We start from the raw sequence: 25,369 nt of genomic DNA, 5'->3' as shown, positions 1-25,369 counted from the left end.
CGAGACTTCCGATGGCGTGGGTGCCCCGCCCCCCTTCCGCGCATATCTTACAATGCACTGATGTGTTAGCTATGAAGTAACAGAGGCGATTACAGCTAAGTAGGCCCATCCGACAAACATTGACTTTTATCTACCATCTGCTTCTGGTTGCTTAGTGGTGTAGGAAATATTTGTTATCTGCTCCATCAGAACTGCAAAACTTTCTATAAATATGCATACACGCTAACTTTTAACCCGAGACTTCTGCTGCAGTGTTGCATAACATAATATCATGTGCTGATAAAGGTATGATCTATAACGAGGGAACAAATATGGAATGCAATTACAGATGCACAACTCCTCAGTTCTAGGGAGACACTCAGGGACCTACTTGTAATCTACCAGCTACTACACTACTACCACAGTTACTAGTACCACTGATATTGTTAACTTTTTGTGGCACCGTTCACGAGATTGCTAACCGGGACATTCTGAATGAAGCCCAGAACGGTAATGATAATCTTGAAAAGGTGCAAGGCTGCTCCGCCCAGCTGTGATTTAAAGCTGCACCTGAGAAAGCTGCTCACACACGCAAGTGGAGGCTTTGGGTCACTTCCTCTCAGCCGTAAGCTTTCATGTGTTTTTCATAGTTTTCCACTGCTTGGGTGGACAGTTCATCAAGGAAACTGTTAGGTCGAGCCTAGAGGCAGCACGCATGCGCTGCTCTGCGAGGCATGCGGTAATGTCTCTGGGAAGTTAGAAGATACGCACTACATGCCCACCGCTTGTGATTGGTTACTTAATCTGCCATTCTAAATGTCATGGTTTTGGTTTGTGGATAGAGTAAATTTGTCCTGCCTTGTGGCGGTTTTGTTTTCCGCCCTGGCATTTGCCCCTGCTGCATGGATCCTTTTAGTCAAGACTGATTTGCATATAGCTGTGTCTGAACTGGGGTGGTGAAGTGAGCTAAAGAACGATGATGGAGTCAACCCAGATCTGTAACTGGGGACGAGTGTCTGAAAAGTTTCAGCGCTCAGTCCATCATCTCCTTGTGTTTGCTTTGTTCACCCTAAGTTGGGAGGGTATGCCCAGACATGGGTCCCTTGCTCACTTTGCCACTGGATTCAAGCTAGCCTGGCTGATGAAGTCTGTTAGCCCGAAACAGGCCCCAGGTTGCTTGTTTCCAATCCAGGGAAGACATGGCTTGGTAGTTCGGGCTGGACTGTTCCCATGAGGCACAGGGTCAAGACAAATTTGCATATAGAGTCTCTAACTGGGGTGGCGAAGTGAGCTAAAGAAGGATGATGAATTCAACCCAGATCTGTGACTGGGGGTGAGTGTCTGAAATGTTTCAGCGCTCCGTCCATCATCTCCTTGGGTTTCCTTTTGATTGGGGCCATATGTTTTGGTACCCGCACTACGTTTTTCTTTTGCCTCCGCTTGTTTAATTTCCTGTTGTGTTTTACTTTGCTCCCGCCCCCTGCCGTGGTCTGCATTCGCTTTGCTCCTGCCTCCCTCCGTTGTCAGTGTTCAATATTCTACTGCCCCCTCCCGTTGTCTGCATTCCCTTTGTTTTGCATTTAATGGCACTTTTTGTGTAGAAAAACATTGCTATTGTATGCCATAGCCTGTCGTAAAGTATTCACTAATCACCCTTGTTCATTCAGCTGATCCCTGACCAGTGCAAACTTTAGTTTTTTCGCGAATAAGGCTGTGGGTGGCAAAATCTTGTAGGCAAAGAATGATTTCACCCTACGATAGGTAGATATCAGAACCTTTGCATCTTAAAGAAAGGATAACTTGAAAGATTTATGATTCAGTGCTCACTTCAATTTTGCACACATTGCTGGACAGCTTATTTAGCCTGTCAGGCTTTCCTTCATTTACATAATATTCAATGACCCTCCCTCCCTATATCGCTAGCCTTATAAACAAAAAGGTTTTTGTTTTTTTATGTTAAAACAAGCATCAGTCCTGTCAATAGGTCTGACTTCTTATAACAGGAGTGCTTAATAATATCTCAAAGGGCTTATATGTGTTGTTCCCGTTCTCCCCCCCCCCCCCACTCCCCCTCCCACCGTCCTAGAAATCTAATAATGCAGCCGGTGTGTTAGAGAATATGTGTTGGTGTCAAGTAGTAGAAAAACTAATTTTAAACAAGGAGATTATCAATTATCGCCTAACCTGTAGCGATAGTAGTAGCCTCTACAGTTCTTATCTGTATCGCACCATAGATGAGGTGCTGGTTAGTCCACAAAGGAACCAATATTAATCGCCTCAGATACAGATAGATAACACGGCTGGTCACAAAAATATGGGATGATTGAATACACTGCTGCAGCATCCCGACAGAGTTGGTTGGCAACAACGAGGTGGCATTATAAACCTGAGATAATCATGGGCCTAAGTGAAGTTGTAGCTACCCAAGATACTTACACCAATGCATGACTTGCACAGTAATATTAACTTGCATGTGATTGATAAAGATGAAGTGGCTCTGTCAATATACCTGTTTATTAACTAAAGGGCAATAAATGTGATATCAATTGCAAGCCACAGGTCTTCAACAGCCTAACAAAGGGCAGTCTTGTTGCTATATCACCAAAGCCTAGTGGGAGCACAAATGCAGCCATCAGTGAAATGTCATGGCCCTGATTGGCAGTCCACTGAGGCCAAGGTAAATCATAAACACTTGAAAGTAAGAACACCAAAAGCCTACGGCCACTGCACTTTTTAATTGTACTTTTTTCAGAAAGTGATGCCACAAGAGCTCCAGACAGCTACACGAGTCTTTAACCAGTCCTACAGAAATCTAGAGGGGAATACTGCTGCAAAACTGCTCTAGACTACCCTTAACTGGGTATTTATATAGCAGAGGAAGAGGTTGACAACATTTTTTTCTCGAATTTCTGTTTTTCTACAATACCTTGTTTTTAGGTCTCGCCTGCCAATGTGCTTGCGCATTGCTGGCGAGAGATATAGAGGGGCACCAGAAAATCCTACCAAAAGGGCTTTGGAATGCGGATTATGGCCAGTGCATGTGCGCCGGGCGCGTGCTTTCCCCACCCCCACATCAGACTTGAAAGGAAGCCACTCTCACACCACCATTTGTCTGAGCCTCTGCATCAGACGTCAAAGGCTGCCGCTCCCCCGCCCACCCCCCGCCACAGCAATGCCGAGAGCTTGTTTTAAATGGGGGCATCAATTTTCTGTCTACACGTTTGCTTCTTCAGCGCGACCTTCGTGCTTCTGACCTCGTGACCTAAACAATAAAGAAATGTTGTCTGCTGTAAGTCCTCCACTTTCCGATGTGTTACATTTTCTTATTGATTGCAATATTATTGTATGCAATATATTTGCTTACTTGAACGTTTGTCTTCGGTCCGATGTTGTTTAAACCGAGTCAGCGTGTGCTGTAAATTGGACCCATGTGAGGCGCTCGTGTTCGTACATGAGGATTCTTAACCCATTTCTGAAACTAAAAGAAAGTAACAATGTTTTACTGCGCTTTTTTTTAAGTGAGAGAAGCGCATGTGTTATCAGCCTCCTGTGCAGCAAATCAGATTCACTTCAAGGCTTGTGATTTCAAGTTTCAATCATTGGACTTGTGTCATCTATCTGGACGCTGTTTAAACTTGGCTTCTCCTATCGTAGCAAGTCAGGCGCGAGCCGCCTGTGTTCATTGTAGGAATTTCTTAATCCTTTTCTAGAACGAAGAGTAGTGCAACTTGTGCTTTTTGACGATGCAGCAAACGCGCGTATTTCAGTTGCTGACTCGTGACACGGTTTAGATTTGTTTAAACACTTGTGATGTTCGATGCGTTGAGACGAAGGCCAACATGCTTATAGTTATTAGCGATGTTAAAGATAAACTAGCACTTCCAGATACATTCAGTTCGCACTCATTCTCTCCTTCCACAACTGGCTCAGACGGGTGGCTCTTCCATCACACACGCTTGTGCTGACTCTGCAAATTTTTAATTTATAAAAGCAGGAAGTCTCTCAGTGGTCTTATTAGCAGATTTATGGAAGTTTTAGTCCTCAGGATTCTTCTTAACCTTTTTTTCAGGGCTACTCGGGGACACCACCACATCACTCGGGGACACCACCACATCGTGCCCATCACTCGGGGTCACCACCACATCACTCGGGGACACCACCACATCACTCGGGGACACCACCACATCACTCAGCACCACAACAGTACTGTCCTTGCTTGCTACCAACAAGCATTGCCATAGCCAATAGGACTCGCATTAGGAAAGTGTAAGCTATTGGCTTTGTGAATAACAATACTATTAATTTTTATATTTTCAAAGCCAACACATATTTAAAAAATTGTCATTTACAATACCAATAGCTCACACTTTCCTAATGCGAGACCTATTGCATTGTAAATGCTTGTTAGATTTATGGAGCTTAACATTTTTGTACTAAAGGCAGCTACTGATCCTGGTAGCACAAGTATCGATGGTACTCTCCAACACCAAAGAGAAGACATCTCTAAGGAGACCTTTCAGATTTACTTTCACAACACAGCCACTCAGAAAGACAGAATAGGATTAGGAGGATTGTGATTAACCATTATCAACAATCGAAAATTTATTGGTGCAGACGAGCGTAATCACAATACATATAATAGCCACTTCCCGGTTGGAGCCAGAAATGCTGTATTCATCAGTGCCGGTCAATCATTTCCATGGCAACCAGTGAAACTTCAATAGAGCTCAACCACCCAGCATGTAGAGGTTTCTGTAGCACTGGAGCATTGGCAATATAATGATGCGCTCATGTTTTGTGTCTGAGATGTGGCAATAAGAAAAAAAAGCGCTGCGAACTAACATCTGAAGACAGAGCAAAACAATCGGCCTGCAAATAATACTTTGGAGAAAAATATGGCAATGCAAGTGGGCAATGCAAAACAACACACTGCTGAAATGAAGAACCGTTTTTCTGGGTAACACGAAAAATAATTTACAACAATATTTCTCAAATAATCACAGAATGTTACGTTCACGAACTTTGCAGCTGTCAGGCAGCGAGAGTACAACCGTGACAATTTAAATAGGATTTTTGTTTAGCCCCCCACAGTGAGAATCGGATCTCCCCCTCATCACATTTCAGTCGTTCAAGGGTGGCTATCGTTTGGATTTTGGCACAGCCTAGTTCTAGTAAATTAATGGAGGAGGAAGTCTGGGAAAGATTCTTGGAACTGTAGAAGCAAGTTTGTACAAATAAGTTTAAGCAAGCATTGGCGAAATAAAAGCGCTTGGCTATGTGCTCTGCATGCACAGATAAGGTTACCACACGACTGTGTCGCCAAGGAAACAATGCTCTAGTTCTGGGTTTTGTTTAACAGCTGATGCATTCTGGGAGGCCTGGATCCTTTTTGCAGATCAAACTTAACATTCGGATGCAGCTGAATTCTTGGTGGCATGGAGCCATCTGGTAACCGAATGCACAGAGGTGCACAACAGAAGGACACGAACATTATACACATAAACCAAAATACTTAGAGACACCCGTTTTCACAGTCAAATAGTCAAAAAAGTTCCAATGCACAAAGAACAGCAGTCTTACTTAACCGTATGCATTGGTGGTGTACCCCAGCCGGGCACTACAGAGGTCTGAGGCAGGGCTGAGTGCATAATAGAAGTACAGGGTGATGTGCGCAAGAGTGAACAAGCCAGATGTTCAATTGGACTGAATGGCGATGTACAGTAAGGTGATCCATATGGAGCAAGTGACTACAGCGTGAGGTACTGAATGGTTCAATGGTCCCACAGCAGGGGCTAAGCAGCTCATCTTATCCGGATTTCTTACTTTGTGTTTTGGGTTGCTGTTAACATCCCATTAAACTTTAGGAGCCGGAAGTATCAGAAAACAGAACAAGCACTGGCAAATAAAATTGGTCTGACTAAGGCCGCCAACATTTTGGCTTCACCAATTGGTTTTGTTACGCAATGGTTTTTGCAAACCTTTAACGTTGAGAAAACAGCTGGGCCAAAATGGAAAAACACAAAATTTTGTAGTCTTAAAAAGCACACATGCCATAGTGGAACTACTTTGTGTGTGAATTTTCTCCTTGTGAAAGAACAGAACTAGGTTTCTCATATTGAAGTTAGCCAATGACGGAGGTGGAATGACCCACTGCCCCATGCTGTAGGCAGCGGAAGAAAAGTGTCAATAACAATAAACACACCAATGGATTTAAAGGGCTGCCTGAATGGCCCAATACATATAAGTTAAGTAAAAACGAAAAAGTCTTGGCCAACACCAGACCTAAAAAAAATAGGGCATGGATAAGCTACCCACACCTGGCATTTTGGTAGTCAGTGATGGACATTTCAAACTCTGTTCTAATGTATTTTAGCAATTCAAGAGGCAGAAAGCTATTTGCAGGTAGGTGCCACATTAAAAACAATTCTGCCTTTTATAGGCATCTATGTACCTGGAAAACAGACGTGAATAGACAAAACACACACAAGCAAACTGCTGACAAGGAGTTATGGGAGCGGACTTAGCTACAAGAGCTTCTATACCAGGGGCAACACTGTCACCACTCCTGGCTTTTTGAACAGCAGCATTTTGACTGCTGGGATTTTTAAACTAGTAAGTAAAATGGAAAAAGCAAAACTACAGGCCCAAAACAGAATGTCCAGTTCTGTTGGCTGAAAAGGAGGAAATGACCGACACCGTCACATTACATGGCAGTTATGCACAAGGATTACAGAGATGAAACTGAAATAGTAAAACACATATATGCATTTTCTCTTAAGAGTTGAAAATGTGAATTATTTTGATTTGTTGCTTCAAAGAGTTCTGATGTCAGTGTGAAGTATTCTGAACAAAAGAGTAGCTGTCAAGTAAAAATGTAGCGCATTTACAAAACTCCTCATTTTTTCACAGCCAGAGTTTGCATTTCAGTGCGGGAACAAAGTGTTCAAAGTGGTAAATGGTTAAGGGATATTTGAAATTCAGGATTCCAGGGGCACAAAAATATTAGAACAAAAGAGCTGAGCTACAGTCTTTAAGCAATATGCTTGCCTATCTCTATGCAAATCTAATCGCAAAGCCAGCAAATACACAAAGCACCATAAACAGTGAGGGAAAGGTTTATATAACAGAAGATTTTTTCTTGTATAATTGACCGTATTGTACAAAATCAGCGGTTGCCCACTTTTTTTTGGTCTTTATGGATTTACTGTCAAACGTTAATGAACCTGTGTGTTTTATGGGTCACTATATATGCACTTACACGAGCTGAGTGGGTGTCAAGTGTTAAGTGCATGGCAAGTATGAGGCCCAAGTTATTTTTAAAAGGGAGCCTTTGATTTTTTTTTATATATGTCCAACTGCACAAGTAAAACCCAATAGCACTGGATTTTGAGTTGCAGAAAGGATGCAGAATTTGCAAGAGTCATTGTACGAGGTGCCAGCTAAGCATGCCTGAATGAGTGGCAATCTAAATGCTTAAAATGAAAATAATTCAGAGGCTATTTCTGGGAGAGAAAAAGGCAAAGTCCCTCCAGGCTAAAGGTTTCTAATGTTTGTGCACACTGAGATGGACAGCGACAGGACATTGGCAAGTCTTATGGACTTTGTTCAGGAACTCGGATTTCATTAGAATAATACCAGCTAGATGGGTACGAGCTTCTCAGATAATAGTCGCGAGGAGACGGCCCCACCCTTTGATTTTCAAGAGCTCACTCCTGACAGCAAGTTTGTGGGATTAGGTACACTTGAATGAATGTGAGAAATGGTGCACCACACAGCGTTTAGCCCACCCGTTCCCAGACACAGATGAAAACGTAAGGCTTCCCTTGTCTTCCAGGAAATGGGATTCGCCAAGAGGGCGTATTATTTAGGATACTGGCAGTGCCGACAGTCCTTCGCCTACCTCGCAACCAAAGCCCGGAACACCCTCCCTCTCCATCTCCGGCAATCTCCCACAATTCCCCAGTTCAGGAAGGTCATCATGACCAGGCTCTTCTGATGAACCCAGCACTCAAAGGAGCCCCCCACCGGCTTGAGACCCTTACAGGCAAGTAGTTGCGCTTTACCAACTCTGACTGATTGATTGCTGAGACTGCCAGGCAACAGACATATGGAAGATTGGGCAGGTTGATTACCAGGATGCAGTCAAGGCTTGTTATCTAGTCAGAGGTTGCACTGATAATGCAATGGGTTATACATTTTAAGAGTTTAGAAAACTACAGGTAACATAGTCCTTACGATGAGAAGAGAAAATAGAAGTATGCAACCTACTAGGATGATGGAGGGATTGGAAAAAATAAAACACTTTACATGCCATCCAGTGTGTAAACGCAAGCATGAATATGATGAGAACTCATGGCTAGTTCTGCACGTCTGCTTAAGTTGATCTTTGTGTGCTTAGGGAAATTATCATTAAATGGAAGTGAAATTTCTTTATACCGTGCAGATCTTTTTTTTTTAGTCTGTGTAACTCTTGCATCTTGTACTACTTCTGTATTTGGGTTCTGTGCACAGAGAGAGCACGGAAGCTGCTTTCCTAATCTAGATACCGAGAAAATCCACAAATAAAAACCTGTGTTTAGGGACCTCAGGTAAAGCGTGCTAGAGCTTCGATCTCTGCCTGGACCCCCATGCTTTCATTTTGCCCAAAGAGCACTAGACTTCAGAATAAAGGAAAAGCAGATTGGTAGGTCTTGTCCACGGAAAACTCAATGAGCTACACATTATATTTTAGAATTACACATTATATTGTGGAATTCATACAGCACCTTCCTACCTCAAAACATGGTCTCAAAGCACTTTGTGTGGTCTACTAAGCAGCTTCTGCTTGTTGTGCATGCCTGGTACAGGATGCGTCTCATAGATTGATCTATTTTAATATTATGCACAAGGCTCAGAGGTGTGTTACTATCTTGCTGCAGCAAACTTGTGACCACGCATAACCATGTCACGGCACAGAAAGACGGGGAGACAGTACTGCTTTTAAATATACATGCCATCATTTTAAGTTCGAGAATGCATCAGGGCGTGTGCTCTCGCTTGTGAGACGCATTGTTTCCATAAAGGGTGCGGAGCCTGCCCATTGCCTACCTTTTATTGGCTTCAATGTCACTCTTCTTTGCTATCTAATTGGCCAGCACATGCCAAGCGTCACTTTGTTCTTTTTTGTGGAGCATGGACCAATAACACATTGATTCAACTTAATTAGTGCCCATATGCTGCTCCTGACATGACCGAGATACTATTTCTTCTTCCCTCTTCCCATTCCCCCTTGTGTGTGGTGCTTCTTTCCTCTCCCACCCATCCCTTCTCCATGTTGATGCCCCCCTCTGGTGCTCACTCCATCCTCCCACACTTCCCTCGTTTTGTTTTCCCCATACACCTCTCATCCCCCTGCTGTCTGTTGCTCACAACCCCCGCGCTGCCGCCATGTTACTCATCCCTCCCATTTTCTTTATAACATACTACACCGAAGAGCGGCCCATTTTTCAGCATGGCTTAAAGGAAGTGTTATGATGTGGTCAACACTGGCCATGACATAGCACTTTTTTTTCTTGACTTTAAGCCATGTTGCACAGTAGCTCACACTGGTGTGCAACGTCTAAAAAACACGGACAAAGCCAACAGATCTCGCATAGGAGACATATTGGCTTTGCCAATGCTTTTTTTGTGTGAAAATGTCTGAGTTTTCAAAACAAATGTCAGATACAGACATCAAGAACTGAAAAGAGTTACAACAGGTTTGCACATCCTCCTTACATCAAATAAAATCGGGCAAATAAAGTCGGATTTCCCTTCTCCCCCCCACACCTGCGAGTGTAATACATTGTTAACAAGAATTCAGTCAGAGTGATCTGTGAAACTGTCCATGAGGAGCACAACAGGCATTCACAATATACTTCGGAAAATCGCCCCCGCCCAATAGCTGCTGGCGACTACCTGGGCAGCATCAATGCAGCGCTGAGGTGGGCACACCACATCTCTCATTATGTAACCGTCTGGCACCCATAAAATAGGGTGGTCCCTCTGTATGGGGCCAAGGGGAGAGGTAATCTGCAGAACTTGTTTGGGCGAGGAGGTAATCCTGTAGAAGTTTCCAAATATACCTCGGTCTAGAGCTAAGAGGTGTTCAGCATAAGTGGTCAGTTGGTCTTTGCAATATATTAAGTCTTGGAGCCAGTCAAACTTTGGAGCTCGTCCCTTTCCCCATCAGCATGCAATCCCGTGCTTAGCCAACAAGAGGCTAAGCGTCACATAATTCCTAAAAGTAGCCTCCACTTCTGCAGAGTGCCCTGGTGAAGCCAGCAGTAGAGTCAGGGTGACACTCTGGCCTATCGTGAGGGAGAGTGCACTGGAGATTTCCCTCCAATAATCTTGTATTGGACCGTATGTCCAGCCGAGGTGAAGATAGGTGTCCCAGCTTCGCCACATCTAGTACACTTATCACCTGGGCAGAGATGGTAACAGTGCAATCTTGCTGGCGTATAGTATAATCAGTGTAAAAATGTGCAATCAATAGGTGGCTATTCAAGACGACGCAGCCGGTCTGCTGACAACCATACGTCCAATGTCCATCTGCGAGTGGCGCCCACAGCTCCAGTTCTGAACCGGCACGTGCCTGCCCCACCAGACAGAGTGCATCTAGTTGAGTAGTGTGGTATAGATGGGAGACCGAATGTCTCGGATGGCTTTGCCAAGGCCCTTTTTAATCTGTTGACTTTGTTGGGAGTTATTCTTGCCATTGTGATTGATAAGAAAGAAGGGAGATTTCATCCTACTCTGAGACGGTGACTGACCCAGGAAATCAACAGTCCCCATTCGGGTGTAAAAGTTTATCTAGCAGCAGGGTTGCTTTAAAATATTAAATCCAGGTTACACCGTTCATGTATAGGTCTATGAAGCAGAAGTGCAGAGACACTAAGAAACAAGCTGAGACTATTTATACGTGTCTTTCTAAAGCCCACGGAGGAGCGTAATGCAGCCAACCTAAGCTGCTGGTAGGCACAATTAGCATACACGTCAATAGATCCACTCTGGTGCTGTGCTGTTAAGTCCCTTTTAGATCCAAGGAGAAAATGTGTAGGAGAACCTTCCTGGATAGGCCTGCAGGGTCTGGCAATAGGCTGAGGTGCACCATTCTTTTGGTAATATTTCAACTTTGAGATGGTCAGAGCGCACATTTTAAAAGGGTAAATAACCCCAATAACCGACACCACCGTTCCCAAGGACAAAATGCTGAGGGAATGGAGTTTACCTTTAGGGAAGAGAAACGAGTGGGTAATGGTGTTGCAGAGACTAGTGGGTATGGTTTGGGCAGGATTCTAGTCCTAGTCCCTCTCTAGGTCTAAACAGGAGAGATGCCAAAGAAAGGAAGACCTCCATAAGCTCTTTACGCTTTACCTGGACGCCCAGGCTTGGTACCCCTGGGAGAGAAGTTACTAAGATAGTGCAGCCAAAGATGGAAAGAGAGGAGGGACAACGAGCAAGACTCAGGACACAAGGACATGCTGAAAGGCGCAGGACAGGTGAGAGCGGACAGGTGCATGCCATACTTTAAAAATAAATATATATTTGCAATTACATTCTAAAAAAGCAAACCAACATCAACTGTCCTCACTGAAGTAGCTAGCATCAGCGTGGCAGCAGGCGTTTCCCTACTGTCGATCCCTCTTCCATTGCCTGTTCCCCACCCCAAGAGGCACATTCAGACAGCTGGCTTTGTTTGAAAAGTTAAAACATGCAGCCGTTGCAGGTTCAGCCTGGTGTGCTTCTGTTGAAGCAGGTCTATGCAATGTCATCCTTGTTATAGTAAACCAGGGGCTCAGTGTTACAAATAACAGTACAGAAATACACCCAATCTTGCAACTGGGCATTAGGATGGAGATGGATTTGCCAGAAATCTATTATAAATTCCAAAAACAGCCAGTACATAGATGGTGTCCGACTGAAAAAAGATGTGTAGAGAGCTGCTTTACTTTATGGAGCTAGTTCCATAGCAAAACCTTTCTGGAATTACTCTACTAAATCCTGGTGCTAGAACAATATTTTAGTAAATCGGTCAGAGGAACTCTGTAAGAAAGGCGATAGACTCCTCAAGAAATGTGACTATCACTGTACAGAGTTGCCAGAACTGATCTTCCTGTACTCGTAGATTATGGGGCCATATTATCAAGACTGGGCGATAAAATTATCGCTGCTTTATCGGCAGGAAACTGCCGCAAAGTGGCGGTAATGGGATTGTGAATTCCCATAGAAACCCAGGTTAGATGTCTAACCTGGGTTTCTATGGGAATTCACAAGGGCATATTATCAAGCCCATTATCGCCAATTTAGCGGCAGTTTCCCACCGATAAAGCAGCGATAAATGTATAGCCCAGTCTGGATAATATGTCCCTTAGTTTTTTGACAGAATTCGTAGGACATGGAATCCCGAATGGATCTTCAAACTGCAGATCTGGAACCTTTCAGGGACACCCTTTGTGTACCCTGAGAAATGGGATAAATTCCTTTAGTTCAACCCACAAGCAGATGCACATGGGTAGCCCCGGAGCAGATTATAGTGCTTAGTTGCACCAAAGGGAATTTAAAAAGCTGCCTCTCTGTGAAAACTGAAGCGTAGAGGCTTGGACGGATGATTGCTTGAGAATTGACTTTTTAAATGAACGTAAAAACCTTACAGGCAGTGGTGGAAAGCGAATTCATTTGTAAGCATTAGAATGAACAAGTAACAGTAAAACAATGTATGAACATTACTGGTGCACTTCATTAGATTTACTCTGAACGCTAAACAAAAAAAAAAAAACTTAATTTAGAGTACCAATGTAGTTTAAAAGACGAGAGCTGCTCACTGAGGACACAGAGGACAAACGTATGCACACTTCTTACTTGTTCTCTATCACCCGGAGACTGCGGTGTTCTGCCGGAAACAGACATCCCCTTTTAACATGGTTGAATTGGCAAATTCCTAATTGACATATTTAACTTAAATACAAGTCACTAGTATATAGTACAAAATGTACTCGGGGCATGCAAGTTAAAAGTCACTAGTGTACTGCACAACCTATTGTGCCATCCACCACAATGACAGTGTAAAACATGGATACAGGCCAACCATTGTAGCTAGCTGCTACAATGTAACACAACAGCTCAACCTGCCCAAAAAAAAAGAAAAAAAAGAAAATAAAAAAAAAAGATTTTGACTGGTCAAAACCTCTCTTTTAAATATTAATAAGTTACCCATATGTAGGGCTTGTATCACACAAGGCAGCATGCATAATATTTAAAAGCTGACATGTACAATTTTCATGTTAACCTGTCTTTACGATGATTAGCACTTAAAGATATTTTTTGGTGTGGCAGGCCAAAGGTGAAGTTGGATTTTTAATAAATATTTAGAAAGTTATCCTTTACCTGCCTAGGGTGTCAGAAGACTAGTTGGCATAATCCTTTACAAGCTCCGAGCCAGCGATTACCATTTCAATAGGTGTGAAAAGGTTTTTATTACTGTTTTGGTACTGCATAAATACTTTACACATTGACCTAAGTTAAGCCTATCTGCTCTGCGACTTAGAGGGTTGACTCTGTCATGGTTTGCGGTTATTCTTTAAAATGAATACTCCCCCACCACAAATAATAATACAATGTCTTACAGGCGCTTTGCCCAGGTTAGATGGAGGAGGGGGCGCAAGGACAACTAACAGAACGCATCCATGTCAGAGGAGTTCGTCAGAGCTGTGTTCTGGCCCCAACCTTATTCTCCTTGTATGTGAACGGGGTGGTTAGCTTTCTCCAAGAAGACCTTGCAGACTCGCCTACCCTGGGGGGCAACAAGGTACCAACCTTTTTGTTCACAGACGATACCCTGTTGATATCTAAAACCCCAGCCAGGTTACAACGTCTACTTAATAGATTCCAACTTTTTTGTGACAATCTGGGCTGGTCATAAATAGCTCAAAAATCACATTTATGGCCTTTAACTGCCACAAGTCATATAGGAGTAGCCCTTTGCTGGACCGGGCATCCCATGAAAGGGTAGACACCTTTGATTACTTGGGTGTAAGATTCTCCGATAAAATGTCTTGGAGGCCCCACTTAGCAAAGATGCTGTTGGAACATAAACGAGTGGCTGGAGCAATAGAGAAAGAACACCGCCTCACACACTAGACCGGTAGCCCCTGCCCTCCAAGTTTACGGCACCAAAGCAGTCAGCTCTGCTCTATACGGAGCAGAGGTTTGGGGATTTCACAAGCTCGACGACCTTTGCAGATCCCAGCACAATTTTTTTTTAGAGATCTGGTGATGTTACCTCAAAACGTCCCTCTTACCCCTCTATTGCTGGATGTGGGCAGGCGGTCGATTGGAGATGTAACCAGGTTACGCCCATTACTCTTTTGGGCCCGTATTAGACGAACCCTAGAGTTTCTACCCTATGCCGAAACTCTCACCGAGATCATCCGCCTAGACACTGGCTGCAAAATAGGTTGGATTTGTAATGTTAAAAAAACGCCGACAGCCATTGAACTCCAAGCTCATTGGGATAGCCAGGAATCCCCTAGGAGAGACAAGCTCAAACAACTTTTGGGAATGAGTGGACCAACGGGAGAGCCGTAAACCTAATGTGGGCAAACCAACAATAGAATTTTATCCACACAAACAAATGAGATATCTTGAGCCCTTTCTTGACATAATCCAGGTCCCGAGGGACAGGATGTTGTATATACATTTTAGGTTTGGAACTCTCCCCATAATAATAATAATAATTATAACTGAGTTTATAAAGCGCCTGGTTACACTATACTAGTGTGTGCCCGCGCGGCAAGACGGCTTTAACCGGAGCACCTCAGCTACTATTTCTTCCCACCCGCCCATCACCTAAATCCCTGTCCGCGAAACAACCGCGAAATGGCATTCATGCAATAAGACTTCAAAAGTTTGTCCATGCTGCAGAGACCGGATAGCATTGCCCATGTAATGTTCGCCTGCCTGGCATATAACATCTTGCAGGCTAAATGGCTAAAATTGGTTTGTCACCAATTGGGCACACGGGATTACCATACAGCACTGCGCATTCTCAGGTCCGATTCCAGATTTCTTTTTGCATGCTGCGTAGCAAGGTTTCTTGGCCAGGCATGGCTTATTAGGTGGAAAGCCCATTCAAGAGTGGCACAGCTTTAATTTGAACGAGATTGTGACAAATGTTTGTCACGACTGAGTCTGTTCGGCCAAATTTCCATGCACATGCACTTTGTTATTCTTTGCAGCTGCCCTAGGAGAAATGTAAAATTATTTAGCAAATTAACGATTAGCTACAGCATTATGAAGGCTTGTTATTATGATGAAATGCTATCTGTTTTTATCTTGTTTTTATTGTATATTTTTAATTGACATATTGATTGTACATTTTTATCTCTCGTATTGACTTTTAACTATTCGAATATGACAAATGTATTATTGTCCAAAAGGGCCAATATGCTATTATATTGTATTATCTGCTCATACAAGTTTATGCCGTTGTACATCTGCATTTCTCTTTTAAAAAAATTTTTTTATAGCTTTTATGACATTTTCTGTCGAATAAAGTTTATACAACAACAACAACTTACAGGCGCTATTGCCACCTGTTTATTAGACAAGGGATAAAGTACACTCTGCTGTACGGGAATTCGCACGGCACCAAGGAGTTCCATGGCCTTATAGAGGTCATGGAACTCAGAGATGACGGGCAATATCCTTTGTAACGTACAGCAGAGCTTAAGTTATTCCTTATGATACATGGTCAACATCAACTTTCCCACAAATCGCTTACATCCTTGGTGTCTAGCTCTTTCATATGAAATCGACATTAGGCTGGCAGACATAAAAAAAGAATAAAAGTTAAATCTTTGAGCAAAATTAAACACACCCAAAATCAGTCAGCATTGTGTTACAAAAAGAGATAATTGTCAGTTGTGTGTAAGATTTAAAAAATGGTGCTCCTCAGAATCTGTAGAAACATGCAAAGAATCTCTCGTCCCTTTCAATGACATGTAGCGGGGGGGGGGGGGGGGGGGGAGTTTTTGTCATAAATATCTCCTTTCTGCTGGTCTCTTTTTTAAAAAAAAGAACACGATCAGCATAAGGGCTAGCCAGATCTTCTTCTGGTGTTTAAATTACAGCTGTAATTATGCTCCCTGACCCGGCTTTAACCTTGATTGCTGCATCTGGCAGCAGCCATGATCACATCACAACTCCTATGTAATAACTTTGATTCAATGTGTATGCAAAAAAAAATCTTGCATGCATATAGCCCTCGTGTTCAAATGTTTAACACTAATGTACACAAAACGTCCATGAGCAATGGGCAACTGCATGCCTAACTTAATCCTTCAACGTGAAGCAGCCAACTTAGCTTGATTTATTTTAGGTACAGTCTAAGCCATTTTCGTCAAACTAAACCAACTAGTTCATTAAAACATTTGAAAATATTAAGATTAAAGCTAAAAACATACATCTTGCTGAAAAAGGGATTCTGATGATACCATGATGGAGCTAATATGTTAAGTAGCAAGATCGTACATTACTTTTATATGAAGTAAGACAAAATAACTTCCTATAAAATGTAAATTATATATCTTGCAATTGTGATATTTGGAAAATGTATCACAAAAGAAATTATGTATGGTTAAATCTGAAATTATACCTACTGTGTATATTTTCACATATAATGATAATTGTATGCATTTTTTAACAAATGGTACCCTCACTGATTATTCAAAATGAACTAGGAAAATACTTTTCTTTCGAAAGTTTGAAAATAATTGCATAAAGTCTTGGCAGTTGGAATAATCGTCAACATGAACCATCAAAACAGATCATGCCTTCTAGCACGTATAAAAAACCTCTTACCAAGTTACTTCAAAAGACCTCCCTGCAACGGTAGCAGGAGCCAAGGTGCACTTAGTAAAGGTACAGATCAAGTGCACAATTGATTACAGTCTCACTATGGATTTCCACAACACAACTAGTAGCACCAGTTAGATATAGCAAATCTTCCACTATCTATTTCTGTACTTCTCACTGTTTTATATAAAAGTTTGTGTTTTCCAAATCCTACGATTCATGAACACTGACCTGGGCCTCAGCATGGAAGCTTTCTACACCAACATAGCCTTCTGTTCATAACAGGCTTCAGACATGAATAACCAACCCCCTACTTTGTAACTCAACCTTGGAGCACCATGACCGTGTACATTAAGTCGCGTAAACGTGTCTCAAATGTTAAACAAGTTAAGCAGGTGAGCCAAAGATTGGATTTACAAAAAGCATGGTAGACACTGCCACACCCCAAGAAACTCTTACAATACTTCTCATGTACAGTTGCACTTCAGTTAATCAAAATTCATATCCCCAGAAGATCAGGCTTGAAACCATGTATCTTAAGTAGATCATTACATTGCAGTTCTTCATGAACAAACATTGTTGACATCAAATAGCTTCAAACGCAAGTTAATAAAAATAATCTCGCAGGGACGTGGAATTCCTATAGCCCGACGCCGGAGACATAATGTTTGGGATCAAGGGCAACAAGTTTTAACGTGCATTTATTTTGTCCTTGGGACAAGTAGGCCCAACCCCCTGCAGCACAAATCTTTTGGCCAGTTTACAGTACCACATTGTGGATAAGTTAAGGGCATTCTCTACAATTAAGGTAAAATGTGTGTTATATGTAATATGTGTGTTAATGCTGTTCAAACTTGTCTATATGGTTCATTAACACTAAGCCTTTATAATTAGGGTGAGCACTAAAAGTAAATGTTTAAGCTCAGCCTACACTTCTGACGGTGGTTCCAGTATAAAAGTGTACACACATTTTCAAAGTTTAGTAATATGATGCTCTGCATAATGCACCCAAAAAGCAAGAGTGATGATTCTTTGCTTTCAAAATAAAACGTTCACATAAAAATGCATGCAAGAAAAGAAAACATTTAGCTAAACTACTGTAAGATTTTAGGTACCATATCTTTGCAGCATCATTTAGTAACATGTTGATGTATGTTAGTATTTCCCAAAAATATTCAGAATGGAAAATCGGTGTAACCAGTTTAAATATGAATATGGAAAACAAAAATAAACAAGCATTGGCAAAGCTAGTGGGTCTGAAATTGGTGGTCAGCCTTTTGGTTTTGTCAAGGCGTTACTTGTTTAGGCATGGTTTTTGTAAAACCTTAACAGTGTGGGAGCTGCTGGGTCCTCACCATTCTAACAAGCATTAGCAAACCAAAATAAATGTTGGTCTCAGCACACATTGCCAAAGCGGTTCTGGGCACTGAACAAAACTACTTTGTGTGCTAATATGCTCCTTCTAAAAGAGCAAAATACTGTCACTTAAAGGGACTCCAGCTGATAGAGAGAGACAGAATAACAAACAAAACAAAAGGTCATGGTTAACGCCAGGCCTAATTAGAGGCCCAATTATTAAAGAAAGTCTCAAAAGTGCATCCATGGTATATATCCTTGCATTAAGTGCATATGTACAGTTTCCATGAATTCACAAGAATTTACAGAAGTAGGCCAAGAAATAGTACTCCAGAAAATATTTGTGAACTGCATTTTAGCATGAGCAAAAATGCAGATGTAGATTTGCTTATGTGAAAATGTGGATGTTTTCAAGTTCACTTTACTCCAACCACTTTTTTCCCAACCCTGGAAGAAGTTTTAAGTCTGCCACTGTCAGTAATACATTTCCAACCGTTCTCAGTATGGGAAATGATTAGAGAAGAATTGTTGAAAACCCTTATAACATGCACATTAGTAGGTTTGCACAGACTGAAAAGGGCATTCCACCCTGGAACTATTGCTTACCACTACGTTCAGCCCCAGTATGTAGACCTGCAGAAACATAGCAGCATAAGGGAATTGCTAGTATTCAAACACTACTATGGTATGAACCCTGGCATAATCAGAAAGGCTATATCCGTACTCTTATATAATGAGATTGCTGTGTAATTTGTTTCTGCATTACATGGCACAAAGGGGACAAGTGGATTTTGTTACCGGACAAGTAGATTTATTGAGCAGCCTGCCCCATGGACAAGTATATATTTTATTAAATTTCACACCCCTGAATCTGACATACGTATCTCCTGCAATTTTGAAGATTTACTTGATTCACAATCGTACAGGGTAGCAGATACCGATTTTGCCTAGCGCACTGGGTGTTGGTCCAAGCGATGTGAGGAGTTACTGGGCTCAAACTGTAACAATCAGTGCATTTCACTACTGATGTCCTGGTGTTTAACCCTACTATTGATCTCAAAACTGAGAGCGAGGTATATTATTTTAGCACTTGACCCTCAGGGAAAAGAAGTCTAGCAGTGCAAGGCTTACTGAAAAAGGTGCTGTGATACAGACACACTGCTTTTAGTAAATTGAATAACCCCAGCCAATAAATTATTGTCCAGCACTGTACTTCGACATACCCAACTCCATACAAAAATCCAGAAGACCATGAGAATGGCCACAGTTAAATCTGAGAACATTCACTGCGATTTGGAACCGGAATAAACTGCGTAGGTGGTCCAAGTAGATACTAGGCAGCTCGTGCAAAGTAAGTTGTCCGTAAGGTACTGGTAAAGTGCAGAATACTCAGTCCACCACACCTTTTTGAAATGTATTTTTTTGGGTAGATATTGTGTCCCAGGTGCGGTTTGTCCAGGTACTACACTAGTGGCCCTCTTCCTTGTTCACAATCTGTGCACAGTACCAGATTCGAAGTTCCTGCAGCCTGAGCCACTCTTGCCAGCTGAAGTGGGGGGCCACACTGCTCCTTTCCACTTGAGGCAGGTTGCTGACTTCACACCAGATCAGCCAACATCGCCATAGGACATGAATGAGGAACTACTGTGATCCATTTGCTTTGATGGAAAAAGATGAGTTACCCCTCAGAAGTGCCCAATCTCAAACCCAACACCCACACAAAGCAGAGTCCACCCAAAGGTTACAGTGTGATCCTGCTAGAGATTGTAGGGTCGTCTGATTGAAGAGGTGTTCCTTGGACTTGGCTTGCCAGAAGCATTAGTTGATTTTTGTGGCGACTGCGTACCAGAGTCATAAATCCTTTTTCGGCACCTGCTGGTTGAGGTTCTTGGAGGTGTCTTGATGCACCATTGATAATAGTAGAAAATCTTATTGGCATCAAGCAGGGGTTTTGGAAAGGTCTTCATGAAATGGTCGATCACAGATATTTCAGAGTAACTGCTCTAGGGTTTCAAACAGGTCCTGTTTATTGTGTGTTCCTCCCAGACTGGTCCCCAAACAGAATTTTGAAATTTGTGTCAGAAGGGAGGATAGGTGTGAAGAACGCATGACGTCAGACGAGCCCAAAACAACATCACAAAAGATGGAGATGCTTCTCAGCTCATCAAGTTGGGCATAGTACTTCGAAGGGAAAATACAGAGCAGGCAAGGACAGTCTCTCCACTTCTAGAGGGACCCTCTCCTATCCTCCACACTGTAGAGTTTAATCCACTACAAGGAACCCTATGGCTGCGTTAGAGGAGCCCTTTTATCTCCTGGCAGTCAGGCAGGCTCTCTCCAACTTCCATCTTGTATACTACTGTTGTTCAGGCAATTCAAAATATATTCATGGTTGCCATAGATTAAGACATCACAAGCACTCCATACTTACTCTGCCCTTCTGTTTTGTTTCAAGGCTTTTCTTTTTGCCCTTCTCTTGCTGCTAACTACTCCCAGTCCGATTCAATGTTTACCCCCGCCATTGCTCAACCAAACACTCCTCAGAATTTCAGTTCTCTCTGCCCTTTATCAAACAGCCCAATAGTCAAGATCACTTCCTTATGAAAGACAAGCAGGTCTATAAAAAGTACACGCTTCACTTATAGTGCTTTTTCTCCTCATTGATGATGGGAAATGGCTCCACTGACATACCTCAACAGAGGCACAATTTGAAAAGTAAAGCGGTACTGCTGCCTTCAAGAGAGGCAGTGTGCACTCGGTCTTCAAATGCTCTTTCTCGAGTCACTGTTTGCAGCCATCCAAGCACCTGACGGATCTTTGAATATAGGCTAAATCATGTCACACACTAGCTGCTATGCCACCCACACACTTCATGCTACAGCACCAATCATACAAAGCAGCTCCACTCCTTGCCTCGGCCACTTATTTGCCAGGGGGAAATTGCCACAGATACACATGAATCAACTATAAAGAAAAACACACAACACACAGCTCCTGCTTTCCACCCTCAACTCCAACTCTTCACCTAGCTGGCCAGGTTGCAGGAGTACGTATGCTTCAAGTGAGATGCAAAATAGTAGTTACAAAAAATAAAATAAAAAACACACCATAAGATTAGGGTTCTTCAACTCGTAATTTCTTCTGAAAGGGAACATAAAATCACTTGAATAACTTGCATGACAGCCAAAGATCACCAGCCAGGGAAAAGACAGTTAATACATTTGCGAAATGTGGGTATCTCTTGAAGGTCGTTTGATAGTGGTCTACCATACCACATATCTGCACCATAGCATTTTGGTGAAATGTCTTTTCCAATTCTTATTTACAGACATGGGCTATCCTCTACCTACATGCTGTAACCCTGCTTGAAGGCGATGACTGTAGGCTTTTTTTTTATTTCAACAAACGTGGTACTTCTCACTGTGATCCTCGTCAATAGTTACATTCACATCCTCCCTTACATTGGCTATTCCTATACCCATCAGCAGGAAGTGCTGACCTACAAAAGCATAATGTATAAACACTAGACTTGGCTATTAATTATCTGAAAGACCAACAGATCCAGGCTAATCACCAAATAATGAATGCTATTTGGAGAGTCATGCTGCCAGAGCAGATTAATAGTCCAAATAACTAGTGGTTACGAGTGCTGTGCTAGACTCACTTCATTTTAGCTTTTCGTTATGTTTCCATTTTAAGTATGTGTGTATTCAGCCTCTATTAAATATACCAACATGCATACAGAGTTATACTTCATTGGGATATGCAAGAAAAGAAGTTAAAAAAACACTAGGTTAGGCTACAATTGAAATAATCTCAGATAAAATCTTCAATGTATATCAAAAGGACCCAAAGGATAGGCCACGTGTGACTGCAACAGATGGAGCATAAGCTGAGATCTACAGAATGCTTTAAAGGATACATGTGTTGGGGACAATTTTGTGTTGGCTGATAAGATACATATACAGATGGTGCAAGGGAAGGCTGAGGACCAACTTTGGTCTTGAGGGTGGAGCCATATATCTTTTTTAAAATATTCATATGAAATAAAAGGCACATTCATTGAATATAAATTGAAATTCGTTACAGTTAGCGGTTATGCCCGAACACTGCGCCAGACACTGCTGTGCAAAGTCTTTCCAAATATGAATTCAACTTCCTGGAAGTTGAATATTTCAACTGGTTTCCTGATTTTAGGATTCCGAAAAAGCAGCAATATTGGTTAAAGCAGCAAGTGGAAAAATACTTCAAGATAATTTGTTTGTCTAAAGGCACACATTTTCAAGATTGACACATCAAATCTTGGTTTGAAGATAAAAGAAAGTATGCCGCAAATAGAAAAGCTAATAAAGGACTATATTGCTTTCTGATTTCAATCAAAATTCTTAATCTCAACTACGGAATACCTGTATTATATTAAACTATTTAAAAACTCAGTATGTACTTTGAATTATTGAGGTCACGGCCTTTGAAAAGCATTTCCATAAAGTTAATTGAGATAATTGCCTTACCGGTTTGTAACTGGTCTCATACTAGCCCCGCTAAATGAGAGGTAATAATGATTTTGTACATAAATACCTTAACCTTTCAGAAAAATCTTTCAGCAGCTTAAGTAGTCAGTGACTCAATACAATAATCCTTGATGATCAAATAAGAACAGCTTTTCGTGAAATTTATGCATTATACAGGTCTAGAAAAACCTAAAACTTACTCTGAGAAAAACAAGCCGTTTACGGTTGAGAAATATCAGAGAAGCAAATTGAATAAGCTTACTTTCGACAGTAACCTGTATATTTATTCCTGCTAAAAATGTTACTGCGTTTAATGCGCATGTGTGCCATCTCCCAAGTAAATAAATAATTGGTACAGCCAATCCCTAAAAGTATTGCACTGGCAAAAAGGCGCATGCTTTCTGTAGTAAATTACTTCTCTACTGTTCTCCACTGAATAGAATGTACCATGACATCATAGAATGCTTGGGTGTCTCTCTGTGCTGACAGTGTCAGTTGGTCAACTCAGGCTGAGCTGCTTGGAGCCTGCTCCTGGTGGGGTTTTATCTATACTTCCTATCTTCTCCTACTAGGCTATGCTAGAAGCAATCTACAACAAAGAATTATCTACTTACACAGTTGGACTGTGCATCTTCCTTTACTACAACTTGGCTACGATCATGAACCTACGCGTGGAGTAAGGAGAACTAAGGTATTAAAGGACAAGCAACTAAAGACATTAAGGACTTTCAAAACGTTAATTAAAATTCTACGGTAATGCCCTGACCGGCCCCACCAGTGCCCTGTACCCTCTGGACACCCTGCAGCCAGGGCGTTTGTCACTGGTGAGCCTACTGTCACCCTGCTGTTGTCTGGAAAACGTCTGACGCAGTCTCTCCAGCAACAGACTTCTGAGGCCTGTAGTATTTACCTACTTTATCTGGCCCTCAATGACCCTTGAGTGGGAAGGGTCGTGGCCCGACAGCTTGTTTTGCCTGCATCCACTTTGATCTATGCGCGAGTCTCTCACAGTCTTGGCAGTTTTACATGGAACTCTCTCTAGGGTGACTAGTACTCTGTGTTGTACCCTATTTTGGGGCGATTGTACCCCATCATGGGGAGTTTGGTTTCCTAGGGTGACATATTTTAACCCTACGGTGTACCCTTCTTTGGGGAGGTTGTGGGGCCAGTCAATACCCAATTCTGTTTTCTGGGGTGATGATGTACCGTAAAGTGTACCCTATGTATGGGATGTTGTTGTTTTTGTTATCCAAAAGTTGCCCAGATTGGAAGGCATGCAGACACTGAAAACTAGGATTAACGGAAGAGGTGTAAACACTGGAGAAAAGCTTCTCACTCAAAGTCCTACCAACATGAAACCCTTGGCCTCGAGTTCCAAGCAAGTGGACTTCGAACAGAGCATAGTGTCAAAAAGAAAAGGTGCCCCATGGGTAGTAACCCTAGGAGCTGACCAAACAACCTTTACCCAAAAATAGGGAACAACGCAGGGTACTAACCCTGGAAAATAACACCTCTCCTAAAAAGGGTACACCACAGTGTGCTCACCCTGGAAAACAAAAACAACCTCCCCTACATAGGGTATACCGCAGGGTACTGACCCTGGAAAAACAAAAACTACAACCTCCCCTAAAAAGGGTACACCACAGGGTACTCACCCGGAAAACTGAACACTAAATTAGAGGCACTGACTACCCCCACAACCTCCTCAAAACAAGCATTTACAATGCAATAGGTCTCGCAGCATTAAAATTTGAGTTACTGGCATTGTAAATGACAATGCTTTGCATCAATTTTTTTTTGAATTTGCAATTGGTATATAAACATTGTTTGTGAATGGTTAGCTGTTGCTTATGCTAAGCAAAGTTGGCAGTAATATAGAGTGCTAGTCTTGCTTGTAATAAGCATGCTGATTTAAATGCCTCTGATACCTGCGGGTAAAGTTTGCGCTATATAAAAGTGAAAACTAATAAATAAATTAAAAAAAGCCTACCTGTACCACGTCCGTTCTTATTCTTTGATGCCACATATTTTTGGGTCCCTGTATTTATTAACTGCACCCGGCTGTGGGAAACCTGCATGACAGGAACAACGTGTTGCGGGGCAGACACGGGCAAAGTAGTCACTGTCCTGTGGCTGCACCGCGGGGTAACAGTGTAGGGGCAGGAAGGCAGGCAGTTGGTAGTGCTGTGGCATAGCAGTGTAGTTCTCTGTGTATGCTGGGCATGGGGGTTGCTATTGGCTGACAAGAAGTGGTGAGGAGGTGCCGGTTCGGTGGGCCTGCTTCCTGATCTTGGGCAGGTGACATTTGCAATGCAATAGGTCTCGCTTTTGTGAGAGTTTAAGCTATTAGCATTGTAAATGACAATGCCCTTTATTTGTTTTAACAAAACATAAACAAAACATAAATAAAAGGCATTGTCATTTACAATGCCAATAGCTCAAACTCGCGAAATGCGAGACCTATTGCATTGCAAATGCTTGTTTTTTAAAGAGTTTTATATAGCACAAACTAGACCCGAGAAATCTTTTGCATCCCCCGCTGAATTCTGCATAGCTGCCCTATTGCATGATGTCCGCATTGGCCAACTTCCTATTTGATGCTTCTTTTCAGCATGTGGCAGCGATCTGTGATAGCACTGGCAACCATG

General features: G+C 42.2%; 1 protein-coding gene across 6 annotated transcripts in view; it reads right to left on the bottom strand.

Moving 5' to 3' along the window:
* ADD3 (adducin 3) overlaps positions 1 to 25,369 on the bottom strand; it is a 455,953-nt gene that overhangs the window by 406,278 nt on the left and 24,306 nt on the right. For 2 of the 6 annotated variants that reach the window (XM_078643751.1, XM_078643746.1), the window contains exon 2: positions 3,344 to 3,457. The exons of the other annotated variants lie outside the window; for them this stretch is intronic. The gene's annotated coding sequence lies outside the window, so the exon portion shown is untranslated. The remainder of the gene's footprint in view (positions 1 to 3,343; positions 3,458 to 25,369) is intronic. 6 annotated transcript variants of the gene reach the window in all.

This window comes from Lissotriton helveticus, chromosome 5_1 (assembly GCF_964261635.1).
Source record: "Lissotriton helveticus chromosome 5_1, aLisHel1.1, whole genome shotgun sequence".
Lineage (NCBI taxonomy): Eukaryota > Metazoa > Chordata > Amphibia > Caudata > Salamandridae > Lissotriton > Lissotriton helveticus.
Note: the sequence above shows the minus strand (reverse complement) of the source record. Positions and strands in the feature narration are given on the sequence as shown.